Consider the following 471-nt stretch of genomic DNA (forward strand, 5'->3'; position numbering starts at 1 on the left):
ATAAAACCTAATCTTTATTTTCATATCTATTCATCCTTTTTAATATATTCATTTTATTTCCTCACTTAATCGTGATAAAGAAAATCATACCATACGAAAATGAGCATAGAAGTCTGCTTTCATTACGGAACAACAGAAAAGTTAGTTATGTTTATGTATATGGTCCACGGACTTATTTTGGTGAAAGTGTGGGCCCGGGAAGAAGAAAACAACCACCATTTCGGTCGCCTGTTTTGTGTTACTCTTCGGCCTGGGTATTAGACGTTGATTTCCGACTAGCAGCTGAGGTGGACATGGGCTAGTTTTCTATCTTGTGGTTCTTGGTCATTACAAGACCGCGCACGAAGTTCTGAACACTTGTCTGCCATTTATTATGGTAATGATGTTAAAATATCGTTGCGGTCGAGACAACCAGTCATATACCTGCCTGTACCCCCCCACCTCTCACTTTGTAATATCTTTTTTTCCCCG

The sequence above is a fragment of the Penaeus monodon genome, chromosome 29 (assembly GCF_015228065.2).
Source record: "Penaeus monodon isolate SGIC_2016 chromosome 29, NSTDA_Pmon_1, whole genome shotgun sequence".
NCBI classification, from domain to species: domain Eukaryota; kingdom Metazoa; phylum Arthropoda; class Malacostraca; order Decapoda; family Penaeidae; genus Penaeus; species Penaeus monodon.